Below are 27,553 nucleotides of genomic sequence, written 5' to 3'. Positions count from 1 at the left end.
TGTCAGTGTTATCTCCTATCATTTCTGTAATAGCACAACCCTCATCACTCAATAGTGTATCATACATTGTACTTACCTGCATGGTACTAGTGGCATTTTGAATATGTTTTAAATAATGGAAGATGAGTTGCCTTAATGCCACATTGTTCTTTTAAATAATAAGCCATTTGATGAAGACAGACTTTTGGCTGCTGTCCATGACTACCATATGGTACACAGAGATAAGGGAAGATCTTGTGATTAGGTTCTAAAAAGGAAAAAAAGTAATAAATGTAGTTGTCAGCTGGCTCTTGTTTGCCATGTTTCATAATCCTCATGTACAAGTTTAGGAAATGAGTGAAACTGCTGAAATGATATCTATGAGCATAGTCTATGTACTCTGCAATTCTGAGAAAGTGGAATTTGCTGTAGAATTGTGCTCCAAAATCGAAAGTTTTGTCTATACTAAAAATTGCATTGGCTTAACTAACAGTGTTTTTAAATTGGTTAAACTAAAGTGATCTAAGCCAGGTTTAAATAATGTTAAGTGTGCCCACAAAGGGCTTTGTACTCTTTAACTAAATCAATTTAGAAAAACATCCTTAGACGATGCAACTTTTAACACAGACAAGGCCCAAGCTTTCATTTAAAAAACAATTTTTCTAGCCCTTGTCATGGCAAAGAAAACCATGAACTCATCATAAATTGATGTAGTGATGTCTGCCTAAACCAACAGACAGCCTGGAATAATAGCATTGAAAGATGTGAACTGCTCCACTCATTTTAATAGGGTATTAACTTTGAAAATTAAGCCATTGTGTGTACACACAACTTACATTTCACCAAAGTCCATTTTAAAATTTATTTATGTCTGGTCTACACAGTTTTTATACTGATTTAACTATTTTGGTAGTTTGGGTTTTAACTTATAGGGCTACCATATGTCCAGATTTCCCCGGACATGTCCGGCTTTTCGGTCTATAAATAGCCGTCCGGGAGGGATTTTTAAAAATCTAAAAATGTCCGGGATTTCCCCCCAGTCGGCTATTAATAGACAGAAAAGCAGCGGCCAAGCGCCGCTGAACACCCAAAGCCTCTTCCCAGCTCCCCCCATCCCCTGCAGCCTTACCATGCTGTCCGGCCCCACAGCTGTCTTCCCCCTCCTCCACTCCCCTGAACGCTCCGCCCACCTGCTCCTCCCCCTCCCCTGCTTCCTGAGAATCAGATCTTTGCGGGAAGTGTGAAAAGAAGCAGGGGCAAGCGGGAGGCAGCAGCAGGTAAGCTGGGGCGGGGGGGGGCGCGAGGAGGAGAGCTCCGGGGAGGCGTGGCCCTGGCCGAGCGGCGCCCGGTGGCCCCAGTGGCTCCGGCCCAGCTCGGGCCCCAGCGGTTCCGGCCCCAGGGCGGCGGCCCTGGATCCGGCCCCAGCACCCCGGCCCGGGCCCGGCTCTGGCCCCAGCACCCCCGGCCCGGCTCCAGCCCCGGTTCCAGCTGAGCGCACCAGCCCAGCCCCAAGCCCTGCAACCCCGGCCCGGGCCCGGCCCCAGCACCGCCGGCCCCAGTTCCAGCTGAGCGCGCCAGCCCAGCCCCAAGCCCCGCAACCCCGGCCAGAGCACAGCCCGATTCCTGGGCTCTTTAAAGCCGACCCTGGTCAGGGGACAGGGAGGGGGGGTGGAATGGGTCGGGAGTTTGGGGGGGGGGCTGTCAGAGGGGCAGGGGTGTGGAGAGGGGTTGGGACAGTCAGGGACAGGGAGCAGGGGGGGTTAGATGGGTCTGGGGGGGCTGTCAGGGGGCGGGGAGCAGTTGGATAGGGCATGGGAGTCCCCGGGGGTCTGTCTGGGGGCTGGGGTGTGAATATGGGGTGGGGGTGTGGATAAGGGTTGGAGCAGTCAGGGGACAGGTAGGGTCGTAGGGGGTTCTCAGGAGGGGGCAGTCAGGGGACAAGAAGCAGGGCGGCTTAGATAGGGGGTGGGCTCCTAGGGGGCAGTTAGTGGCAGGGGTCCCAGGAGGGGGCAGTCAGGGGACAAGGAGCGGGGGGGGGGGGAATTGGAGGTTCTGAGGGGGGCAATCAGGGGGTGAGAAGTGGGAGGGAGTGGATGGGGGTGGGGCAGGGGCGGGGCTAGAGCGGGGCTTTTTTCCTCTTTTTTGCTTGTGGAAATATGGTAACCCTATTTTAACTATGCTGGTTTCAAACCAAGACAGTGATACAAAAAATGTGTGTTAACAAGCCCTTATTTAAACTAGTACAAACTCCTAAGTAGACACGCTTATCTCAATTTAGTTGAAGTCAATAACTTAATTGATTTTAGTTAAACCAGTACCAGTTGTGTGTGCAAAGCATAATGATAGTTATTTCACTGTCAACAATATTAACTATTAAATGATGATGATGATGATCAATACGTTTACTCACAAATTTAAACTGTCTTTCCACACTTTCCCAGATGTCAAAAGGTCCAACTGCAGGAGCGCCATTTCAGATTTTTGGGGAGAAGGGACTTTAACTGTGATTCCAGGAGCTACGGAGGCACGTGAAAACTCTAATTTTTTTGCAGATAATAACTTAGAAATTAGCTGACAGGAGCACTGTACCTAATTCCTATATAAAGAAAGAAAAAATATACAAACACGAATTAAAGCCATATTTTATATTTATATTAAATTTAGAACAATCAGGAGATTTAATACAGCAAAATATTCCCAATCCCAAGCCTGGAGATATCAGTTCTGGGGCTTTAACACAGATATTAGAAACATATTAGAAACATAGGTTTGATACTTTGTACACTATCTTTAGTAGAGATAAATAAAAATAAATAAAATCTGCTTAAAATTTGCTTATTTCTCTAACAGACACACTCTGTGTTACTGCCTCTATTTTAGTCAATTGTTTTAGTCACTCCACTAAACATATACTTATTTAATTTTAAAATATGCGATTAAGCTTTTTTCTCTTTTATTAAGAACGGGAATTTATTTTTCTAATTATTTTGGCATTTATGTTTGCTGATCACAATTATGTATGTAACTCACTAACATTTGACTCCATCATTACTATTAGTATCAGACTTGGAACCACATTTATTTTCATACAAATTTTAAGTTATTTTACACCTATAACTAAAATACAATTTGAAAATAAGCAATCTTGAGTTGCACAGTGTCTAAAGTTATGTGTTTAGATAATTTTTTTTTAAATTGGCACTGCTAGGATGAGTACAAGCTAAATTTACATTCTAGAAGGATACTATTATTTGATTGTACCACTTTTAAATAATGAATGACAAAGCACAATATGGTAATAAAAGTAATTATGATAATTACCCAAGCCAGGACAGGTTAGGTATTTTAGAACTCACTACTCAAAGAATTACATTTAAGCATAAAAGAGAAATAAAGTAATGAAATTCACAGATGAGTCAAAAAACTAAATTTAACTACTGTAACTAAAATAACAGTACTGTAAACCTTAACAAACTTTGAAAGAATAAAATTACAGAGAATAGATGTGCATTGCACATTTTGACTGTAAGTACCAAGAAATAACAACAACAATAATAATAATACAAGTGTGTATGTGTTGGGGGGAGTGTGTGAGGGAGACTCTGTGTGTGTGTGTGTGTGTGTGGTGTGTGTGTGTGTGAGAGAGAGAGAGAGAGAATGTGTTTGGGGGAGCGTGTTAAAGAGTGTGTGTTGGGGGAGTGTATGTGGAAGACTCTGTGTGTGCTTGAGGCTACATCTTCACTACAGGGGGGTGTTGATTTAAGATACGCAAATTCAGCTACGCGAATAGCGTAGCTGAATTCGACGTATCGCAGTCGACTTACCCCGCTGTAGGGACGGCGGCAAAATCGACCTCTGCGGCTTCCCATCGACGGCGCTTACTCCCACCTCCGCTGGTGGAGTAAGAGCGTTGATTCGGGGATTGATTGTTGCGTCCCAACGGGACGCGATAAATCGATCCCCGAGAGGTCGATTTCTACCCGCCGATTCAGGCGGGTAGTGTAGACCCAGCCTGAGTGTGTCAGCATGCTGTCTCTTTAAGCCAAACACTCAGGAGCCTGAATGCTTGCTCAGTACAGCAGCAGCACTCACTCCTGAGCCAGAGGCAGCAGCACAGACAGGCTCTCGGTCCCTCCCACCCCACCTTAGTAGAGACTGAGCACACAGGAAGAGATAGAGGGACACCCCAATATCAGCTCCCATCCAGATCTGCACAGCAGATCAGGAGGCAGGCTCCTGGTCCCAAGCAGTGAAGCACTGGTGGCTCCATGGCAGGGGGCAGGAGCAGCACAGCTGCAGAGGGCAGCAAAGCAGGGCAGCGGGGAGGTGTGGGGGAGGGCAGCATTTTTCCTCCTGCTGCAAAGTTCACCCAAATGTGCTATGAAACTCGGAAAGGGGGGCAGGTGCCCCAGCCCTCCCCAAATGGCACTCCTGTCCAACTGTCCCCTACTCCATTACCAAAATTTCAGTTTCCCCTTGACAAATTCTGTAATCAACATGTCAAAATACATACATGTTACATATTATTTTCAATATAAAATTCTGCAGCTCACTGAAAATTAAAAACGTAGGAACAGTGTAAAATTGAATTTAATATCAAATTAAAATAGTGGCAGGGACACGCTTCTGATTGAATTCATTTTCACATACTTACATTTTTACATGTAGATTTTAATGAACTATCTGAAGCTAATGCAGCATCTCCAGTCTGGAATGCCGCAAAATTTAGATCAAGCTTACTCTGCACTGGAGTCCACAGGGACTTGATTATAACCCAAACATTTAATGGTTATGTTTCCCAAACAGAACCAGCACACAGTAACCATTCAATAAGTATCGGGGAATATATGGCAAGGTAATTTGAGAGTCTCTGAATCATGCTGCTGACACAGCATGGTAGGACAGCTAGGAGATCAGTGGACAAGCAATGCATTCTGCAGTGCTCCTTATGGCTGTTCCCAAAAGGAGGAGCATCACCAATTCCGTTGTGCCTGCTGCCAACAGCAGCATTTGTGGAGAGGGTTAAAGTTAAAGACCTGTCCAAACATCCCAGTTGGCTGACTATGCCCTCTTGGATACCTGGAGTATTGGCAGGCATGCTAGCATAATGTTCAAGGGAGTGGCAGGTACATATTCTGCCCCGTTCTTGTGAAGGTACCAGTAAGTCTCTCTCTGCCCTTTTCCCCATGTCCTCCACACAAGCAAGCCTACATAAAACAAGCCATAATTTTCCCTAAAATCTTAAAAAATATTTTTCTATCTGTGAAGTAATAGATCAAACAAACTGCTGTAGTAATTAGTTACAATTCTGCTAACAGGCAGCAAAGTGTAAGATATCAGGTAGGATATGAGGGCCTTCTAGGAACAAGAAAAAGGTGATTTTGGGTCTCCATATTAGGATGTCCTCACATGAACCAACCATCCCCCCCTTAAATCTACAAGGATTACAACTCATGCTGCAGCTGGACCAACCTCAGTTTCTATTTTTAGTACAGAACTTGCTCCTTATTTAGTCCTGAATGCATAGCCAGAGATGTGTTCTCAAATGGCTTAGTAAAAATACTGTATTGTCTATTCTTTTCATAATTTTTCCACACAAAAAGTTGAGAATCATGTAACGTCTACCTATAAACAACCTTATTTCGAGAGACCACAATAAGACATATTCCAAAAACTACGGGCCAAACTAATCTCTGGAGTAATACTATTGATTTCCCCAAAGTATTACCTGCAGTGAATTTGGCTCTGCTTCAATTAACTAGCAGGTTTTATCTTTTGAAAAACAAACATAGTTAGGAGGCATTCCTTGAAGCTCTAGTATACTGCTGGATGAACCTCTCTAGAAAACATTTTATCCCCTCAGACTAATAGTTTATAAATCCAGTTCATAAAGGCATCTTCTAGCCAAGAAAGAAAGAAACAGTGCAAAATGGAAAATTTTGTGGGTTTGACTCTCTTAGCAAGAATGACCACACAGAAGTATTTTTCTATCACTCAATTAAAAACATAAGAACAAAGTGTTTTGTTTCTGAAAAAAATGTTTTTCCACTAGAGCTCAGACTGTTAGTTTAAGTTGCTGCAGTTATATGAGCAGAAGCTGCTAAAGCACTACACTTTTTACTTTTAGGGCCTGTTCCTGCAGTCTTTACATGGCCAATGATATATTTAATTTACCTATGATGGCATGTGTTGCTCATACTTAATACATACTTAAATCTTGAGTTCAGTCTTACTTTTAAGGATATCAAGATTATCATTAGTCTGTAAACAAACTCATGATACAACATAGAGCAATTACTCACATTGTTAATTATTATAATAAATATGGAATACTATATTCTCTGCAGATAAAAATGTATGTTGCCACTAATACATCTTTTTATTTCCCACATGTGAGTGAGCAACTATGCATTGAAATTATGCATATTTCCAAATATGGATTTTTCTTACCACCACAAAAAGGGCCAGATCCTCAGCTGCACTAGAACTCTATTCAGGCTACTTTAAATTCTAGCAACTTGTAACAATCCCCTCGGGGCTATTATGCTAGGCAAGGATCACTGAAATAGAATCCCCATCATGCCCCAACACTCACCCTATGATGGGGGAGTCCGATTATAGATGGGGATTTCCCTTAGCTGCTCTTATAAGGCAACTTTCTGTAGGCCTGGCTGGGCATAAGTAACTTGACATAAGTAAGACCTCATTTCTTCCTCAGCATGGTATGAAAGGTTAAGTTGTTAATAGTGGCTTAACAAGCAGTATGCTGGAGTCAGGATGTCTGTTGCTAGCTAAGATAAGCAGGAACACCCTGGAGCTTGGGTCAACGGACAAGATAAACCTGAAATGTAAAAATCAGGTTATACATGGACAGAGCATGCTGTCCAGGGATTGGTTCCTAAAAAATAACCAAGCCAATCATGAAGCATACGATACAATGTATAGTTAAGAATGCATGTGTTATTAGTGTTAGTAAAAATGGATGTAAGGTAAAGTTTTGCTGTGTAACTTTGGATGTGTGGTACGCTCTATACCCACCCTCTACACTTGAATCTAATCGACACAGTGTAGCTTTGCTGTATGCCAAATAAAAGAACCTGAGTGACAAGACTGGAGTCAAACTGAGTTCTTGAGGAACCAATAAGGTTACCATACGTCCTCTTTTTCCCGGACATGTCCGGCTTTTCGGCACTCAAACCCCCGTCCGGGGGGAATTGCCAAAAAGCCGAACATGTCCGGGAAAATGGCGGCTCTGCTCCTCCCCTGACTCTTCGGCTCTGTTTAAGAGCCGAGCTGCCCGAGCGCTATGGGCTTCAGGCAGCCCCCTTGCCTCCGGACCCCAGCCGCCGGCCGGGCACTTCCCCTCCCGGGCTCCGGCGGCGCAGGGTCCGGAGGCACGGGGGCTGCCTGAAGCCGGTAGCGCTGGGGCAGCTCGGCTCTTAAACAGAGCCGAAGAGTTAGGGGAGGAGCAGAGCCTCCAGCCGCGGCGGCTCTGCTCCTCCCTGACTCTTCGGCTCTGTTTAAGAGCCGAGCACTACGGGCTTTGGGCAGCCCCTATACCTCCGGACCCTGTGCCGCCGGAGCCCAGGAGGGGAAGTGCCCGGACGGGGGCGCAGGGTCCGAAGGCATGGGGGCTGCCCGAAGCCGTTAGCGCTCGGGCAGACCGGCTCTTAAACAGAGCCGAAGAGTCAGGGGAGGAGCAGAGCCTCCAGCCGCGGCAGCTCTGCTCCTCCCCTGACTCTTTGGCTCTGTTTAAAAGCCGGGCATGGGGGCTGCCCGAAGCCGGTAGCGCTCGGGCAGCCCCCATGCCTCCGGACCCTGCACCGCCGGAGCCCGGGAGGGGAAGTGCCCGGCTGGGGGCGCAGGGTCCGGAGGCAAGGGGGCTGCCCGAAGCCCAAGTGCTACCGGCTTCATGGTTTGCAGGGCAGCCTCCAGACCCTGCGCCCCCGGCTGGGAGCTTCCCCTCCCGGGCTCCAGCTGCGCTGGGCAAGCGCCGGCTGGGGGTGCAGGGTCTGGGGGCTGCCCGGCAAACCGTGAAGCCGGTAGCGCTCGGGCAGCCCTTTCCCCGTGGCTGGGAGTGGGAGGGAGGAGGGGGCGGAGTTAGGGTGGGGAAGGGGCGGAGTTGGGGCGGGGCTGGGTGTGTGGGGAAATGGGCGGGGCCAGGGCCTGTGGAGAGTCCTCTTTTTTTATTTAATAGATATGGTAACCCTAGGAACCAAGTGGAAGAGATCTTGGGGGAACGCTAACACTTTCTAGGCCAGAGGTGGGCAAACTATGGCCTGTGGGCCACATCTGGCCCACGGGACCCTCCTGCCCAGCCCCTGAGCTCCTGGCCCAGGGGGCTAGCCCCCGGCCCCTCCCCTGTGGTCTCCCCTCCCCCGCAGCCTCAGCTCACTGCGCGGTCGGCGCAATGCTCTGGGCAGCTGGGCAGCACAGCTGTAGAGCCGCGCCTGACCCGGTGCTCTGGGCAGCGCAGCTGGAGCGCCACCAGACACCGGTGCTCCAGGCAGCGTGGTAAGAGGTCAAGGTGCAGGGGGTTGGATAGAGGGCAGGGGAGTTCGAGAGGGTTATCGGGGGCGGGGGTGTGGATAGGGGTCGGGGGGGTCAGAGGGTGGAGAACAGGGGGGTTGAATGGGGGCAGGGGTCCTGGGGGGGCAGTCAGGAATGAGAGGAGGGGTTGGATGGGGCGGCAGGGGGCAGTCAGGGGCAGGGGTTCCGGGAGCGGTCAGGGAGAAGGGAGCAGGGGTGGTGGATGGGGTAGGCGTCCCGGGAGCGCCATCAGGGGACAGGGAACAGCGGGGGTTGGATAGGGGTGGGGGCCAGGTCACGCCTGGCTGTTTGGGGAGGCACAGCCTCCCCTAACCAGCCCTCCATACAATTTTGGAAACCGATGTGGCCTTCAGGGCAAAAAGTTTGCCCGCCCCTGTTCTAGGCCCTTTGTGATACTCTGGTAACACAAAGGAGCCAGAGCATGGGCTAGGATCTGGACCAAAATATTTGTGATATATCCCCAATGTCTTTTTTTTTTCTATTTTAATACATTAAATAAAATTAGCTACTTACAAATCTGAATTGAAAAACTAATAAAATTTTGTTTTAGATTCACTAGTTCAATTAACTTTTCCAATTTCTGACTGTGGGTTACAAACAAGGCCAGTGAAAAACAACAGGCATATGCAAACTGTGGATTCAGCAGTCTGAATGTGCATGCTTTGTGTTCCCAAAACTCTCATTCAAGTCAGTGAGAGTTTTGGGTGTGCAAAAATAGAAGATCTGGCTCTGCATCTGGATTTAGGAAAATAAAATTTAAGAATGTAGTGAGGCGGAGTAGCCTCCCTCTGATCCCGGGGACAGGGAAGGACCACTCGCCGCCCCCTGGTGGTTGGAGCCAGGCCGGATCTGCTCCTTGCACCAGAAACAATAGGTGGGACAAGAAGTATAAGAGGCAAAGCCTGGATCAGCTCACTTGAGAGAGAACCAGAGAAAGAGTCAGATGCCTCCACTTTGCTGCTGGCCCTTGAGCAGGGACTGAGATGAACCAACCCCTGCTCCTGGAGGAGAACCCCGAGGAGCTGCCAGGACTGCCACCTGATGAGTACCCTGAGGGGCCGCTAGGACTGCCAGCTGCCAAGTACCCTGAGGAGATGGAGGACCCGTGGACTACGGAGCCCTATCCCTGGACTGTGGTAGGAAGTAGCCCAGGGAAACCAGTTTTTAGTCCAGTTTTGCTGTCAGAGTGTGAGTCATTGTGTTTCAGCAGGATCCCTGCTGACCCAGTGGTGGGATCCTCCACCACTGTTAGGGCCTTGGGCTGGGACCCAGTGGAGTAGTGTGGACCCCAGGCCCCTTACCCCCTGCTGCCAATCCCACCCGTTGGGTGGCAGCCTCCCCACCTTAGGTCAAACAACCTGTGTTTGTCTGCCATTTGCTGGGCATTAGATTAGACCCAGAGGGTCAGAGCCCCATAGGGCTGGAACTAGGGGTGCTGCTGCACCACCTGGCTTGAAGTAGTAATAACAATCCAAATACATGGATTCCGCCTTCAGCACCCCCACTATAAAAATTGTTTCAGCACCACTGCAGAGCCCTGACTCTATTGATTGCTGTCTGCCCCGACCAGAGCGCTGGGCTAAAGACTGCCTATTACCCTGTCCCACCCAGAGGATCATGGTCCTGGCTATGTTGATTGCTGCCTGCCCTAGCCAGAAGGTGGCTAGCTAAAGACTGCTCCTTGCTCTGCCCTGCCCTGCCCAGAGCGCCAGATTGTACTTGCTGCCTGCCCTAGCCAGTTGGCTTTGGGCTGAAGACTTCCTCCTGCTCTGGCCCACCATGGGGCCCAGAGCCCTGACTGTACATGCTGTCTGCCCCAGCCATGAGGCTAGGCTAAGGACTGATTGTTGACAGGCTCTGCCCAACGGGCCAGGGCCATGGACTGGTGATATGCTAATTCCCCTGCTGATAGACTTTGACCGCTGTGATGTAGTGATGCGGAGTCACCTCCCTCCAAGCCTGAGGAGGAGGGATGACCTCCAACCCACTAGAGAGAGAAATAAAGAAGGTAGATGCCACAAAAAGCATTCAGGAAGATCACTAGCTCAAAAACAAGAGGATATAAACTGAAGCTAAAAAAAGACTCATCACCGAAGGCCTGATGGTCTTCAATGGGTGTCCAGGGTGCTCAGTGCGTTGCACGATTGGGCCATGGTGATTAATTAAAATCAGGGTATACTATATAAAGAACCTTTAGCAGGCTACGAAAGGCAGAAGTGAAACTGCAACTATTGATATATTCAAAAAAGTTTTTAAATACTTAATACAACATTGCAAGGTATCAGTGCTTGACAAGTGAATAGAGTTATGGTAAATGGGCCTTATGATCCTGGAATGTAGAAAGAAGAAATGTTAGGAATGGCATTTCTGTCACAAATGTGTCCAATACTAGTACGGCATAATAAAGGTGAATGAGAATCAATATTTTAAAAATGCCAGTTGCAAGGTAACAAGGGAGAGGATTGTATTCTCTAGTTCATTAGTTCTCAAACTTATTTAATTCGGCCCCCATTTTTGTGTCTGTAGTCGTTTATGCCCCCCCGCCCCAAGTACATATACTATCACCCACCTCTGAAAGCAGTGTCGCACCTGCAGCAACACAGAAGTAAGGGTGGCAATGTGAAAAGTGATATTTGTCAATATCACTTTTCACAGCAGATAGTGCCCCGTTGTCACCCTTACTTCTGGGCTGCTGCTGCCACCCCGGGGCTGACAGCCAGAGCCCCGCTGCTTCCAGAAGAGGGATTGTGGGAGGGGAAGGAGAGCCTGAGCCCAGGTGGCGGGGCTCCAGCTTTCCCCTTTATCCCCACCTCCCGGGTGTGCATGGCCCTTCTGCACGAGCCCCAGCCACTCGGGGATGACAGCCAGAGCTCTTTAAATTAAAAAAAAAGGAAAAAAGGGCACACCATGCAGAGCCACCTGGTTCCACCCAGGGGCCAGACATGCTGGCTGCTTCGGGGAGCAGTGCAGAGCCAGGGAAGGATAGGGAAGCCTGCCTTAGCCCTGCTGCGCTGCCAACCAGGCGCCGCCTGAAGTAAGCACCATCCGGCCGGAGCCCACACCCCGAATTCCCTGCCCCAGGTTGGAACCCCCTCCTGCACCCTAGGCCTCTGCCCCAGCCCTGAGCCCCCTCCCAGAGCCTGTATCCTGCACCCCACTCAAACCCCAACTCCTTACCCCAGCCCTGAGCCCCCTCCTGCACCCCAAATACCTCATCCCCAGTGCTACCCCAGAGCCTGCACCCCCAGCCGGAGCCCTCACCTCCTCCTGCATCACAACCCTTGCCCCAGCCCAGTGAAAGTGAGTGAGGGTGGGGGAGAGCGAGCGATGGAGGGAGGGGGGCTGGAGTGAGTGGGGGCGGGGCCTCAGAGAAGGGACGAGGCCTCGGGGAAGGGGCAGGGCAAGGGTGTTCAGTTTTGTGCAATTAGTTTGAGAACTGCATGTCTAGTTCTATGCATGGAGACATTCAGAAATCGCCCATGAAAGTTCACATAGAGCTATAGGCTATATTAACGTTCTTTGGAAGTTAAGGGGGCTTTCTCGGGCAGTTCCTGGCTGAGTTGATAGTGCATCTCCATAGGAGCTGTGCTGTCCAGAAGCTGTGGCTGAGGCACAAGGAGCCAGGACCCAGTGAAGAGGCACAGGAGGCTCCATGCAGATGGCCCTGCATTGCTAGCAGATTCCCTTAATATCTAAGACGGGGTGGGCAAACTATGGCCCGTGGGCCACATCCACAGTGGGACTGTCCTGTCTGGCCCTGGAACTCCTGGCCCAGGATGCTAGCCCCCGACCCATCCCCTGCTGTCCCCTCTCCCCCGCAGCCTCAGCTCGCTCGCTCCGCCGCCGGCGCAATGCTCTGGGCGGCGGGGCTGTGAGCTCCTGGGGCAGCGCAGCTGCAGAGCCCAGCCTGACCCGGTGCTCTGTGCTGAGTGGTGGTAGTGGCGGCGGCAGCGTGGCCCGGCTCCAGCCAGGCGGCGCGGCTGTAGCGCCGCCAGCCACTGGTGCTCCAGGCAGCGCGGTAAGGGGGCAGGGTGCAGGGGGGGTTGGATAGAGGGCAGGGGAGTTCAGGGTGGTGGTCGGGGGCAGGGGTTGTGGATAGGGGTCGGGGGGAAACAGGGGGTTGAATGGGGGGCAGGGGTCCTGGGGGGGCAGTCAGGAAGGAGGGGAGGTTGGATGGGGCAGCAGGGCGCAATCAGGGGCAGTCAGGGGACAGGGGAAAGGGGTGGTTGGATGGGGCAGGGGTCCCGGGGGTCCGTCAGGAATGAGAGGAGGGGTTGGATGGGGCAGCGGGGGTCCGGGGGCAGTCAGGGACATGGGGGTTGGATGGGGCAGGAGTCCCGGGGTGGGAGGGGCGGAGGGCTGGGCCACGACCCCCTCCCCTAACCGGCCCTCCATACAATTTACGAAACCCGATGCAGCCCTCAGGACAAAAAGTTTGCCCGCCTCTGATCTAAGAGGTTTTGGAGGCCAAACCTCTGTTTCTTCTATAGGGAGGCAATGTCCTGATTCTTACAAGGGTCAAATTTAGAGGAAACTCCATGTTGACGTCATTAAGCCTCACCCTAGGTAACTCGGGAGGGTGGAAGGCCACTAAGTGTCAATGAAGCCTTCCTGCACAAGGCCTAAGTGAACCAAACTCTATCCTTCCATGTTTAAACTCTAATCAACCTCAAAAGCCAGGTGCAATTGGAATATGTAAGCAACCAGTTATCTGTGTGCAACCCCCTGCTCAAGCAGTAATAATGAGGCCTGCATGTTTCTGGCTGAAGGGAAAAAGGACAAGATAACGGTTTAAAGAAGTTACTAACAAGCTAGGCTTATAGCTGCCAAGAATGACTTAACTATTACCAGGGACGGGAGGGGTAGAGGGAGGAATGGGGGGGAGAAAGGGAGGGGGTGAGGCTTAACTGCAAAATGTATAAAAGAAGAAAAACTGTTCCTGTTAATGTGCTTGATTTGAGACTTGCCAGTCTCCTTGCACCACTTTGGGATCCCAAATAAACTTTGTTTTCTTCTCCCCCTGGTGTGTTTATTGGCGCGAAGCACACCGGGCAACGAACCCCACTGTTGCTTTGCCTCGGGCACTCTGTGCTGGCAACATCCACATCTAGCAAGGTTTCCCCCTCAGGCCTCTTCCATGGGCTTTCTTAAGGAAGGGCATATTTCAATCCACATTTATTAAAATACTGTAGGTCATGATGCAAATATAATATTTATTTGAGTGTATTTAAAGCATTCTAATATAATTCTAAAAATAAAAATGATTATTCTACCACTTTGTCAAAATAATTGTATAACTTTAACAATCTAATTTTGTATATCATTTTGTCTTTGTTATCCCACACTACGAAATAGCGCCCCAAAAACATTTTATGCCTGACATAATGACCAGTTCTGTTTTGAGCTAGCAAATATGCAAAACATTAAAATCATTGAACTGCCATTTTAAATCAAAATGCTGTGGGTCATTAATACTATAAAGTAGTGCTGTGTGGATAACTGATTTTTTGATTGCTGACAGGTCCAAAAAATTGGGGAATTTTTTTTGTGTGGGGTCAACGTGAATCAAACATTTGTGGAAATTTTTGACAAATAGGAAAGTCAGGAAAGAAACCCGCAATTAAACATTTTGTTTTGATTTCAGGAACTTTTCACTGTTTCTTTTAATAAAAAGCTAATGAAATTTGGAAACACCTGGCTACAGTCACAAAACTGAGAAGATAGTGGTGATAATGCCCCCTTATGCCCAATAGCCAGAGCACTCACCTAAAATGGGGGAAACCCAAGTTCCAAACCTTGTTCTGCAGCAGAGACTTGAACCCAGGTATCCCACAGCCTGAATGCTCTAACCACTAGACCAGGGATCGGCAACCTTTGACGCGGCCTGTCAGGGAAATCCGTGGCAGAAATCCAAGACAGTTTGTTTGCCTACAGCGTCCACAGGTTTGGCCAATCGAAGCTCCCACTTGCCGCCGTTCGCCATTCTAGACCAACGGGGGCTGTGGGAAGCGGTGGCCAGCACATCCGTCGGCCCACGTCGCTTCCCGCAGCTCCCATTGGCTTGGAATGGCGAACTGTGGCCAGTGGGAGCTGCGATTGGCCGAACCTGAGGATACTGCAGGTAAACAAACCATCCCGGATTTCTGCCAGTGGATTTCCCTGATGGGCCATGTGCCAAAGGTTGCTGATCTCTGCACTAGACTATTATGTACCAGTGATAAGGAGTGGGGAAAGCACTGTCAGTCTCTCCTATTGAAGCTGATCCATTTTGTATAAATAATTAAATATTCATTGAGCCAGTAAGTGTGACTGTAATAACCCAATGGTTAGGGCATTCACCATGGAGAGCAAAGGGAACATGGGTTCCAGTCCTTGCTCCAGTGAATACATAATTATTTATACAGAGTGGAATAGCTTCAATAGGAGCGATTTGAAAGAGGACACCCTGAAATACCCAGTACACTGATGATTAAGGGCACTCTGGAGCAGGGACTTGACCCTGGTTTTCTACAAGCCAGCTGAGTGGACTAACCACGGGGACATATACCATCACCACTATCTTCTTCTCTGTTTTGTGAACCTTACCTAACATTTCTGATTTTTTCCCACAGAACCAATTTGCTGACATCAACACACATTACTAAAATGTTTGCGTTGACTTGAATCTGCATTTTTCAGGGGGGAGGGGAAAAGATTTTAGGCCAAGATTTTCACACAGCTTTACTTTGAAATCTGCTTTGATTAACAGTCTTTTTTTTTAAATGTGAGCATAAGTGTAGTCCCGCAGAATCGGTTAAGTCTGGTAATGCTAATGAAGAGCAAGCAAAAATAATGGTTTTTATTTACCCACTCTAACATCTAAGAGGTGAGGACAGCTTGATGCAAATAATGAAAAACCACAAAACATTTTCCACTGCCGTTAACCACTTGAATATACCTATGCACATGCAGCACACATCCTCTGAAGCCTTGTGACCCTTTGTACTTAAATTCTGTGTCCTACTATTCTGCTGTGCTGACATTTTAAAATATGCTGTATGACATGCCTTTCTAAGGGCTTGGTGCTGGACAGGCATGGGAATGGAGTGCAAGCCATTAAATATAAACGTATTCAATTTCAGATTCAGTAAATCACCCATATGGAACAAAGGGTAACATCAGAGGCACATGAATTGTAGCAATAATACAGAAAAGGACAATAATCTAAAATATGACTACACAGGATACCTATCAGTTCGATTACGCAAATGAGTAGTCCCACTGAAGCTACAAGTTGCTCACATGTAGCAGCGTTCACAGGATCAGAAACTTTATTTGATATACTATAAAATGCACTGACCTGATTTTCTACAGGTTTGCAGTTTGTGTTGTCATTTTCACCTGTGCAAAGTGAGTATAAAACACTTCTACTCTTGTTAGATAACATTTTTACTTGCACTTTGCACATGGGTAAATGATTAAACAAGGTTCAAATCAGTGGAAGATTTGGACCTTTACTTGACCAGCTGAACGCAAGTGGACACACAAGATCTTCTGAACTCTTCTCAACTCCAGTTCTAAGGAGAGCTTGGTGCAGTTTAGACGGTGGGATAGAGAAGCCCAACATGGGCAGCGGGTAAAGCTTCCCCTTGGGAAGACTAGCTCTCTATTCCGCCTCTTCCGCCCGAGGCCCTGCCTCTTCTGCTTGCATCCCTGCCCCCGCTCCAGGCCCCACCCCCACCGCTCATTGTGTTCCTCCTCTTCTCCCGCAAGGCCTCCGCCACTCACCATGTTCCTCCTCTTCTCCACCCCCATTCCCTGCAAGGCCCCCACTGCCCACAGGGATGCGATGAATGGCAGGGGCTTGTGGGCGATGGGAGGGTGGAGGAGAGGAGATACATGGGGAGCAGCGGGTACCTCTGGAGGGGGGGAGTGGAGTGGAGGAGAGGAGGGACTCAGACAGACAGCGGCAGGTGTTGAGGTCCTTGGGGAAGGGTTGGAGCAGCGATGGGAAGAGGCAGAGTGCAGGCGGACCACCACAGCCCAGGCGTCCAGTGGCAGGTTGGCAGTGGCTGCGTTGGCCTATTATATCCACTGTTTATGAAGCCCATCTTTGTTGCCCCTTGATCCTAAGCCAATCTGGTGCTGGGCCAGTGCCGTGCTGAAATTTAGAGCAGTCTTCAGCTTGCTCTAACTTGCACTGGCTGCCCAAAGGGCTGTTCTCAGAGATAAAATTTGTCAGAACATAGGGACACCGCAACCCTCTTTCCCCTCTGGTAATGCTTCTGGCACCACCTGAGGGGGTGAGGGGTGGACATATTGTAGGAGATGCTACAGTGACTGTGTCAGTCAAGCATCCCACTATGCTGGGGAGATCCTCCAAGAGTGTGAGGTCAGGTCGGCAGTCTTATGGCACTTTTGTTTCAGGAGAAGCTGCCTTCACCCAACCAAGGATCTAGCTCATGAAGTCCTTGGTTAAGGATGCCTAAAGCACAGTTGTTATGTTTAAGTGCCTGAGCCTGCACCCCTTATTCATTCATTGAAATCACACTGGCTTCAATAGGACTACTTACATAGCTAAGGACTATTTGTGTAAGTAAGGTAGTAGGATTGGGCCCCAAACCTGGCCACCCTTTTTTCTTTTAAGTCAATTGCCAAATGTTTCCATGCTACAATTCCACTCGACTTGTTCTTTTACATAGCTCTTATGGCAACCAATGTACCCTTCTCAATTTTCTTTGCACTGAACAGGCTACAAACTCCACTGAGCATTACATTTTTATCCTTCTCCTTTATTATTTTTTTAAAAGTCTTCTTACACTGAGTTAACTTGTCACTGTACTGCTACAACTGTATATGTGCACTGAGAAGAAAATATCTTAGCAAGGTCATGCCACATATGAATGAAAACTCACGTGAGCATTTAAATTAACTTTGTGCTGAATGTCCCTCTTGAGCTGACCATTGGGAGCATTTGCCGATAGGGTGACGATGTCCCAATTTTATAGGGACAGTCCTAATTTTGGGGGCTTTTTCTTATATAGGCATCTATTATCCCCCACCCCCTGTCCCGATTTTTCTCACTTGCTGTCTGGTCACCCTATTTGCTGATCATTCTAATCTTGCATTTTTCTTTTTAAAGCAGAGCATGTCCTATTTTTCAAATTAATCTATAATTAATTCATTTAGAAAATAAAAAGTTAAGACTCCCTTGCTGGATTACTGGCAGGCTACAGTCAGTGGTTTATTTCTGAAGGTTTCATGATCTGGAGTATATTTTTCTGGCATTTCTATGTATGTACACTTTGACACATCTCCAGCAGTAAAACCAAATCTAACAATTTAAATTGCAGAGAGGGTAGGCGTCAGAAACCAAATCATGTTTCTTGCTGCATTTTATCAAACCTGACTTGTAATTAATAGCTTAATTTTTTTATATTTCATACTTTTGCTTTCATAAATGTTTGTAATACATTTCCTCCCCCATCAACCAGGCTCTGGTTTATTTCAGTTCTAATTTTCCAAACTTTTAATGTCAGAACACCAAACTTCATTGAGTGCATCCGATGAAGTGGGCATTCACCCACAAAAGCTTATGCTCTAATACATCTGTTAGTCTTAAAGGTGCCACAAGACTCTCTGTTGCTTTTTACAGATCCAGACTAACACAGCTACCCCTCTGATACCAGTCCTGATGGACATCCAAAGCCACATTTTCAAAAGACCTCAGTGCTCAATCATTCCCATTTAAGCACCTAAGTTAAGTGGCCAGATTTTCAAAGAGCTCAGAATCCAGCAGCTCTCAGTGGGAGTCTTGCCACTCATTTGGAAGCTTATCTTTTTTGAAAATCTGGCCCATTGTGATCCAAATTCTGCCCTCGTTTACACCCACATGATCCCTGAATTTTTTTTTCCATTTTACTGTTCCTGAGCCTGATTCTGAAAACTTTTACTCTCCCACGTATTCCCACGGACTTATAAATGAGACTTAGTGAGTCAGGAGTAGTTGTGTCAGGATCAGGCTCTCTGTATGCCTCTGATTTAACTCCAGCCCTGACCTCAGATCCTTACACTGATGCCCTAACTCAATCAGAGTGAAATGTCTGGCAGGATGTACAGTTGTAAGAGGAAGCAGGGGAGCCACTGGCTGACCAGCTCCTGACACTTGGGATCACCCCGGCCCCCGAGCCAGGACTGAACTTGCCCCAGCTCAGCCTAGGAGGAGGAGGGTATGACCAGGACCCCATCTGGGGGGGCCAAATGCTTCCACTGCAGGGAGCCGCTGTGTGACACAGCCACCGTGCTAGGGCTGAACCTGTGCCCACGGGGAGAATTGGGCGGCTGGGCAAGTAAGGGATAGGACATGTTGGGGTGGGTGCTCTGCAAGGTGAGCTACAGAGACATGGCTGGGGGTGGCGCAGCTGGCTCCAGGCTGGGAAGCAGGGTCCTAATGGTTTGTGACTGTCTTGCCATGGGTAGTTGCTTCCCAGTCCCAGCTCGATCACCCCAGTTCCAATCCTACCCGATCCCTGGCCTGATCCAGAGTGCCTCTGCAGCTGTTCCGCCCCTCAGGTCCCGCTCTCATCTCCATCCCCAGCAGCATGGAGTCACTAGCCCTGTCCCAGAGACAGAGGAAGTTGTGAGAGGCATGGTTTGTGACATGCACAGTATATGGGAGATTGCTGCACAGCCACACGTGTGTGCAGTTTACAGGGAATGTTGGTGGCACCACAGTTTTCCCATTTCTGTCATATCAAGGATGTGGAGAATTACACAAACATACTGCTTCAGACCTTACTCAATGGAAATATAAAACATCGCATTATTATTATTATTATTTATTATCTGTATTACCATAGTGCATATGAGCCTTAGTGCTAGACCAGGACCGCATTCTGTGTTTGACTGTGCCAGTAGAAATTGCTTACTATTTAACACAGTGGTCTCGCCCCCCCTTCCCTCTGTCCATGCCTCCTCCCCTCTCCCTGGAGCCGCAGCTGGAGGGGAGGGGGACATGGACTGGGGTAAGGGGCCGAGGCTAGGGCTGCAGCTGGGGGGTGAGTCTGGGGCAGGGCCAGGTGCAGAGCTGTGACTGGGTCATGGCTAGGGGCGGGGCCTGATCAGAGCTGGGTGTGGCGCAGGGCTCAGTGGCACTTCCTCCTCACCCCCTGTGGGGGCTGGCCCGGCCCCACCACACATCTCTGAATGTTTCTCCCGCACCCCACAGTTTGGGGACCTCTGATTTAACAGATAAAATTTCCTGACTCCATGAGCACTGAGCACGTTCCATCCCATCACAGCTTCTAGTACTGATCTGACTAAAGTTGCCTGTGCAATCTTAACTTGGCCCCTTTGTGCATATGCATTCTGATACAGTCTTTACTTATATGATCACATACTATTTTTTCTACAGGACTCCGCCTCATTCAGGGCACAGATGGCCTTCTCCGGGGATGAATCAGTGTTGTGCTATAAACTGTTGTCTGCAAGACCCTGCCTCATCTGTTGCAGAAGCTGGTAGGTGTATAATGAATGAGGCAGGAAGATCAAAGCAGGTCTCATGGTTAAGGCAGTTGAATGTTGCCATGGAAATCTGAATCTAATTCCTGTTTCTGCCACTGGAGTTCCTGTGTGATAGTAAGCAAGTCACTTAAACCAAACCTTTCACAGGTGGTCACTAATTGTGCATGCTCATTCAGTGGGTGCCTGACTTGATACCCTGAAGTCTGACTTGCAGAAGTGCTGAATGCTCATAGCTGCAACTGAAGTCAATAGGAGCTGTGCTTGGACATATAAAGAACTCTATAATGCTGAAAAAAATCAGGTTCTAGGTATTTCAAATTGTGCACCCAAAATTAGTGGACACTTTTTGATCTTAATCGCACAGTGTCTTAATTCCCCATCTGTAAAGTGTGGTTAAATAATACCCTCTCACTTCACAGCAGTGTTCTGAAGATTAATTAATTAATATCTGTGAAGCACTCAGATACTAGAGTGATGTGGGGCATAGACAGACCCCCTGAGGAAATTAATAAATCTGTCTTCAAAACAGGGTTTGAATAGTATGCAGTAAATAAGCCATAGACCCACACAGTGAACAATGAGGAGAAAACAAAATATTGAACAACTGCTCAGTAAGACAGCACTGTCTACCTTTTTCTTTCTGAGCCCCCTCACCCCCCCCCGCACATGTTATAAAAAACTCCACTGCCCAGCTATGCCACAACTTTTTTCTGCATATAAAAGCCAGAGCTGGCATTAGGGGGTAGCAAGTAAGGCTATTGCCCTGGGCCTCACACCACAGGGGGCCCCGCAAAGCTAGGTTGCTCAGGCTTCGACTTCAGCCCCAGGTGGCAGGGTTCAGAGCCCCAGGTTTCAGCCCCACATGGTAGAGCTTCGGCTTTCTGCCTTGGGCCCCAGTGAGTCTAACACTGACCCTGCTTGGTGGCCCCCCCAAAACCCATTTGCGGCCCCCCCAGGGGGGCCCCGGATCCCTGGTTGAGAATCACTGGTCTATCCTATGAACTGAATAAGGTAGGGGGTCCTGTGGAAAAAAATAGTATGTGATCCTGTAATTGGAGACTGTATCATAATGTATATGCATAAGGGGGCCAAATTATGGTTGCAGAAATAATCTTAATTCTGGTGTTTTCTAACTTCTGAGTGCTTGATTTTGCAACCTTAATAACGTTCTTTTAACAAGCTATTTTGTGATAATATACATTAAAATCAAATAGGAAAAAACTAACCAACAATCTGTTTTAGTTCATATTTGACATAGAAAAATATAACACTACTGGAACAAAAAGTAGAAAGTTTACAGAGTTGTTGTGCCCTTATCATGCCCCCTCAACTCCCCCCACGTCCTCAGAATATAAGGACAAAGGTTGTTTTCAGAAGGTGCCCTTAATGGCATTTTAACAGTTACTGCTGTTTCCCCTCTCCAGTTGAGTAGAATTTACTTCTAAAATAAACCATTTAACATAAAAAAAACCCCCATCATAATAGTTTCAGCTTGTTACTGAAAGCTAAATCCGTATAAAACCTCAGTATATGACCCTGAAGCTGGGAAACATGGATTGTTTAGAATGTTCCTCTGAAATAGCCTCTTATTTTGTTGAATAGATTTCTAAATTATATATATTACTAAAAACGCACCCATCTGTTTCTGAATATTTCTATGCAGATAACAATTCTGTGGAAGGGAGAGGAAGTTGGAACTAGGGAACTGACCAAATCATAGTGTTGGCAGAGGTGATAGATGGCTCTGTTTATCAACCATGGAAACTGATACTAGCAGTTCTACAAAGTTGCAGCAGGAACATTTACTCTTTAGATATTTCATTGCATACAGACAACAATTAAAATGAGATGGGGATTTTTTGGCAAACTACACAATCTCTATTTTTATAAATAAAATAAACACGAAAAGAAAGTGTGCAGTGATTATAGGAGAGGGTATTACTGTACACAATAAATGAAATATGATCTACCTATTGCTATGTATCTAAAGATTCCACAGAACAGTCACCACAACAGCTGTCTTTAGAGAATAATAAAGAAAAGGCATGAAGTATGGAAAAGGTATTGTCTTATCTTATAAAACATATGATCTTTTACCCACTATTCTCTAAACACAAAAACAGTTTCAGCCATGACAGTTCCTGTTTCAAATGTCCAGCCCTAACGCCTGATTTTACAACAATATGTTTTTGCACTACAAGATTACAGCAGACAAGACCAGGACTTCATTTGATTTACTGACTGATTCTGTTCTGTTTCCTTTTAAAGATAAAGAATGTGTTCAAAGTTGCCTGAGTGTGAGAATGTGATCACTTCTTGGAAAGCTTCCTTCACTCTGGGAACCATCTAAGAAGCTATTTCTAAATTATATCAGAGCACATCCCTTCCCTATTCTTCCCTATGGATGAGTACCAGCACTCTTAACTCTGAGAGCTGTATCTATATATAAATAATCGGTTTTGCAAGTAAGGTAAGTGAGAGGTTGCAAGAGATAGTTAAAGACAGACATAGGAGAAGAACCCAATATAACAGACAAAGTCTCACTTAACTGCACTGCTTTCAGAATGAATGTCTACTGTGTGTGCTTGATTACAATATCTGCTGCTTCAACTGCTAGACGACATTCTCCTCTCAGAGATAGGGACAGAATCTAGCAGTCCAGACTTTCAGTTCTGCCCAGCTCTAACCAACAGATGACCCTTTCCACTCTACAACTCTGGATATGTTCAGATTTGGATAGATGCATTTGTAGTTATTCAAATGCATGCACTTCATCCTCTTTCTCTCCCCTTACTATATATTAAAAAGAAGATTTGGACAATGGAGAGCAAATCCTTAGATAACTTGTCACCTGTGGCAATGTTACCTCGTATACACTACTCAGGGTATGACTACACTGCAAAAACAACTCCCGTGGCAGTGCTGAGTCTCAGAGCCCAGGTATACAGATTTGGGCTTGTGGGGCTCACGCTACAGCGCTAAAAATAGCTGTGTAGATGTTTTCACTCGTGGCACTCACGCTCTGAAACCAGATGTTTGTGTGCGTGTGTGTGTCTTACACCCCACACTGGAATGTTTACACTGCTATTTTTAGCTCAATAACATATATCTTAGTCTATAGACCCCAGCTCTGAGATTTGCTCCAGTGGGGGGGGGTTGTTTTTTGTTTTTGTGTTGTAAATGTACCCTTAGCTTCTCAAAGAGGTTTCTCACTAAACAGTCACGCTTTCTCACTCTCTTGCAGGCTATTAGTTTGGAAAAACTTATGAAGAACAAAGGAGGTGCTATAAGAATGGCGAGAAACAAATGTGGTGCCTATCTTCAAAAAAGATAAGACAACTTGTATTGGCAATTATTATTATTTGTACTTCGGTAACATCCAAAGGCCCCTTGCTGGATCAATAACCCACTGTGCTAGGTGCTATTCAAGCACAAACAAAGGTATGATTCATGCTCCAAATATCTTGCTTCTAATTTATATTCTTAATAAAAAATGGAAACTCTGAACATCCAAACCACATTTTCAAACCCAGGTGCCAAAACTAAGCTAAATCTCTTTTTAGACATCCAGATAATGCCACTAACTTGGGCACCTAAACTGGACCTAGCTTTAGGCCAGCCATGTTTGAAAATGTTGACCCTAAAGGATAACATAATCCTAGGTAGTAAACAATCTGGGTTTATAAAGAACAGATCTTATCAGATGAGCTTGCTTCTTTTAAAAAAAAATATAAAATGCTTGGTGTAGATATTATATGTTTGAATTTAAGCAGCATCTCATGAAACCTTACTCTGAAGATCACTCAAATTGAGAAAATTAATGTAAACTGAAAGCTGACTGAAGAACAATAAGCAAGGGTAATGATATACAGCCTTGTAGCTATTTGTGGAGTGCTACAGGCATTGGTGTGAAGCCTTGTTTCACTTGCCATCTTTACTGGTCTGGAAGAAATCATGTTGCAGACACCACTGAAGATAGTAATATAGTACAAAATATCATAGAGTTGTTAAAAACATAGACAGAAAACAACAAAATGAGATTCGGCTCAGAAAAACACAAGCTATAACAAAAATAATTTCTAACACTAATTCAATGGGAGGGATTAATATGAAAGCCAAAATGTTGAAAAAACCCTATGGATAATAATGAACAGCAAATTACACATAAGTTTGAAATGTGGTGTCACCAAAAAGACCAACGCAGTTTTGAGCTGCATACTTAGCGCTTGTGTATACAATGATTTAGCAAGCCGGAGTGTGAGTCTACAGCACTCTAGCTAGCCTGCCGTGCACTAAGTGACCATGCTGCTGCACACTAAAAGTTCCATAGTGCACTTCCATCTACTGAAATTTCAAAGAGCAAGTAGATCAAAGTGTACAATGAAACCTTTAGTGTGTGGCAGCATGGTCCTCATAGCCACTTAATATACAGCAGGCTAGAATGCTTTGCTTGCGACACACTAAATCACAGTATAGACAAGCAGGGCCGGATTAACCTTTTGTGGGCCTGGTGCCAAACATATTTGTGGGCCCCCCATGGGGGCAATGGAGCATGGCGTGGGGGACTCAGTCCCCAGAGCGAGGGACCAGCCAGGGGCCATATGGCATGGCAGGGGCAGCCCCCATCTGCCCAGCCCAGTGCAAGGGCACTATTTACAAACCGGCAGTTGCCAGACGCACAATGGCCCACCCGGCCCTGTGCTGCAAGCATGCCCCTTCCCCTCAGGGGTGGGCCCATGCGGTGACACATAGCTCCCCTGCCCAACACCAGAACACCCCCTACCCCGATTCCCTATGGCCAAAGCTCCCCCCCAGACCCGCTATGCCCAGCACCCCCCCACCCCCGGCCCTGCCACAAATGCACAGCGCCTTGCACAACACCACAACTTCCCAGGACCCCACACAGAACACCCACTCCCTAGTGCCCCAACACACAGAGATCTTCCCTGCCCCCTCACAGCGCAGCACCCACCCCAGGCCCTCCAGAGACCCACTCCCACGCACCCTGCCTCCTGGCCCCACTCACCGGCCCTGCTGGGAGGCAACTGTGTCTGTCGGGCTGAGCTGCCAGGGCTGGCCAGGGAATCACTCTGGCCCCTTGGGAGTGGCGTGATCAGCCAGGCCAGGGCCTGCCCTGCTCAGGCTCCATCAGGACCCACTTGCTTGAGGGGCCCAGCCAAGCCCCCCACAGTGTCTCCCCCTCCCCCCAACTGACCGAGAGTGGCCAGGCTTCTGCATCAGTCCCAGGCGGCTCAGCTCCAGGGAGACAGGTGGAGCCTAAAAGTTGGTGGGAAGCAGAGACTGCCTGGAGCCGGAGGTGCACTGGGGTCTGGCCAGGAGCCAGAGAAAAGCTGGCGGGTCGGGCTAGGGGGTGGAGAGGAGCCCTTGGCTGGCCGACAAGTAGGGCGAGAGGAGCAAGGGGTGGGGGGAGAGCCAGCGGACTGGCGGGGTCTCAAGGCACAGTGCAAGCAGAGCAGGCCGGGGCCCCTTCTGAGCATGGGCCCAGCTCCATGGCACTACTGGTGCCATTGTAGACAAGCTCTTACAAGTACCATGTCATGGAGCAGGAAGGTAGCAGTTCCGCTGGATATGGTTCTGGTATGATCATACCTGGAATTCTGCACTAGGTTCTGGGCACTTTACCAAAAATATCTCTGCAAACTGGAAGGAGTTCAGATAAAAGTAACAAAAAATATTTGGAGCGACTGACTCATGAGGAAAGATTAGAAAGCTAAGTAAGTACAGCTTGGCAGAGTAATGACTAAAGGTTTCATGATACCATTTCAGAAAATTCAGCTGCTCTGCAAAAATGTGAAAGGTGTAAACACCAAGGAAGAAGAATTATTTAGGGAGGTACAAGGATGCATAAGTAAGAGTAATTAGGAAAGGGAAAATATAGTCAGAATATTAGGAAAAATTTCTGTGTGTTAGATTCTGGGATGTTTTCCCAAGGAAAATGACAGAAGTCTTAGAAGCTTAAAACCAGATAACACAACATATGAGTGCATGTACTTGAAGCACCAATGCTTGAAGGGGGATGGACTAAGGACCTGCTAGGTATTTTCCATATCTAATATTCTGTGATTCTAAGTTTTTGCTCTAACAGTGACTCTCAACCTGACTCTCTAGAGTAACATATGTTTCTTTGGAGTCTACAGATTTAATAAGTGTTCCTTTCACTTTGCCTGGTGCAGGAGAGGAAGGATAGGCACAACTGAACATACCAGATCAAGCAACATATCTCCTCGTCTCTCCAACAGACCAGGCTGTATGAAGAAAGTGGTGTCTAAAATGTATCCCTTTTCATCCATCATTACCCAACTTGCTAATTCATAGAAACGTGTTTTTTTGTAAACAGACATATTTATTATTATAAAACCAGCAATTAATAAATATATATACACAGAATATGAACTTATGTGATTTATAGGCAGAGCCAATAATCAAAGTGCCTGATGCTTTCCATTATAAGACCCTGTATTCAGTTTCTTATAAGATTGCCAAATATTAACTTTTAGGCTGAGTTTTTCCATGTCGGATGTCAAACTGAGTAATTTTGGATAGTTTCAGCTAAAATGGTTCAGCCATTTCTGAAAACAAGATAGGAAAAATATATTTTGTTTGGTCCATGTGTTAAAACAATTCTTAAGACTATTTTGTTGAAAAGTTCTAGCACATCCGTACTTTGGAAAAACTGGACTGTGCATGCACCATCCCCACAAAGGCCTGGTCCCCACTAAGCCCCCACTTCGGACTAAGGTACGCAAATTCAGCTACGTTAATAACGTAGCTGAATTCTAAGTACCTTAGTCCGAACTTACCGCGGGTCCAGACGCGGCAGGAAGGCTCCCCCGTCGATGCCGCGTACTCCTCTCGGCGAGCTGGAGTACCAGCGTCGACGGCGAGCACTTCCAGGATCGATCCGGGATCGATTTATCGCGTCTTAACCAGACGCAATAAATCGATCCCAGAACATCGATTGCCTGCCGCCGGACCCTCCGGTAAGTGAAGACGTACCGAAAGTGATTGGGTGTGCTCTATCCCAGAGTTGCAGAGGCTGCGCAGGATTTCCCTGTAATTCTTCCTCCAGGCTTCCATGGGACACTGTGATGCTGGGTCGAGGAACTGAGTGCAGATAGCCTCTCCCTGTGTGTTCAGTGGTACCCTTGCTGGTTCTCAGGCAGTGTGGAGGACGAGACAGCAGCAGCCATACTAGTTGCAGAGGAGTGAGGAATGGGGGTAGGCTAGAATGGGGTGGTTGAACAGGCAACCTTAATTCTGATGTTTCCTAACTTTTGAGTGCTTGGCCTTGAAAGCCTATTGCTCTTTTAATGTAGTTTTTTTAATGTAGAATCATAGGATTGGAAGGGACCTCGAGAGGTCATCTAGTCCAGTCCCCTGCACTCATGGCAGGACTAAGTATTATCTAGACCAGTGGTCTCCAAATTTTTTTGATTGTGCACCCCCTGCCGCGCCGGCTCTACCAATTTTGCCAAAGCAAAAAAAAAAAAAAAAAGCCTCC

General features: G+C 47.3%; 2 long non-coding RNA genes across 5 annotated transcripts in view; one reads left to right on the top strand and one right to left on the bottom strand.

Annotated features, from left to right (window-relative positions):
- The window catches only part of LOC122174430 (uncharacterized), a 119,112-nt gene that overhangs the window by 78,703 nt on the left and 12,856 nt on the right, over positions 1 to 27,553 (bottom strand). For all 3 annotated transcript variants that reach the window (XR_010600095.1, XR_006176219.2, XR_006176218.2), the window contains 2 exons: positions 2,390 to 2,575; positions 77 to 247 (listed from right to left, as the gene is read on the bottom strand). This is a non-coding gene — a long non-coding RNA (uncharacterized LOC122174430). The remainder of the gene's footprint in view (positions 1 to 76; positions 248 to 2,389; positions 2,576 to 27,553) is intronic.
- LOC122174432 (uncharacterized) lies at positions 19,625 to 27,541 on the top strand. Of its 2 annotated transcripts, XR_006176221.2 has the most exons (4): positions 19,625 to 20,025; positions 22,300 to 22,501; positions 23,276 to 23,472; positions 26,226 to 27,541. It is a non-coding gene; the product is annotated as an uncharacterized LOC122174432 (long non-coding RNA). The 2 variants fall into 2 exon arrangements; XR_010600096.1 differs by lacking the exon at positions 19,625 to 20,025 and having other exon boundaries at positions 22,160 to 22,501.

Source organism: Chrysemys picta, chromosome 3 (assembly GCF_011386835.1).
Source record: "Chrysemys picta bellii isolate R12L10 chromosome 3, ASM1138683v2, whole genome shotgun sequence".
Lineage (NCBI taxonomy): Eukaryota > Metazoa > Chordata > Testudines > Emydidae > Chrysemys > Chrysemys picta.
The sequence above is the reverse complement of the archived record's forward strand: the minus strand, read 5'-3'. Positions and strand labels throughout refer to the sequence as shown.